The following is a 773-nucleotide window of genomic DNA, read 5'->3' on the forward strand; positions in this document are numbered from 1 at the left end:
TACCTCCAAGCATTTTCCTTTCACTTCCATATTTAGTTATGTTGCATAGTGATGTCTCTATAGAAACCAGAGGTTGGGTTCTCCATTCTCACAATCTCAGCTCTCCCATTTCCTTCCCCAAAGCATTCTCACAGGGTTCTCCAAGCCCTAAGCAATACACCCACAAGGCCAACTTCCCTCTTACCCACCTCATATCAGCCTTCTTCTGTGGCACTCCCACCCTCCCCACTCCCTAGCCTTGCTGTGACAGTGTCGGAAGCAGAGGGAGGCAAGCAGATGGACCAATTGCAACATTTTATGAGGAAATACCCCCTTCTAAGAGTAAATATTCAGTAGTGCAGTTCCCCTTAACTGAATATTTGTATGACTCAGGTCAGCCAACATTGTGCTGTCTCCAAGACATCCAGTCTGTGCAAGCTCTTGCTAACTGCCGAAGTATGAAAAGAAAGGTAATGCTCACATCCAGAATTGCCAGACACACAATGCCATCATATAAGGACACAGCAGCATCAGTGGCATTTCCAAAAGTTGATCCTACTTTCTAGGATGAACTCTCATCCTTAAGCAGCCTTTCAGATCTTCTCAACCTGTGACTACAAGAGAAACACAAAGGAAGGAATGTTCCTCTACCTCTCCTGCAAGCACCGACCACCACAGTGCCAATGTTCAGGACAACTTTGGCCTTGGTAGAGGAAGGAATCATGGGGTGAGCAAGGAGTAAGCTAGGGGTGCTTCACGACTGAGCAACAGAGAAGAAAGAGGGAATAGGGAAA

This window comes from Alligator sinensis, unplaced genomic scaffold (assembly GCF_000455745.1).
Source record: "Alligator sinensis unplaced genomic scaffold, ASM45574v1 scaffold111_1, whole genome shotgun sequence".
NCBI classification, from domain to species: Eukaryota; Metazoa; Chordata; order Crocodylia; family Alligatoridae; genus Alligator; species Alligator sinensis.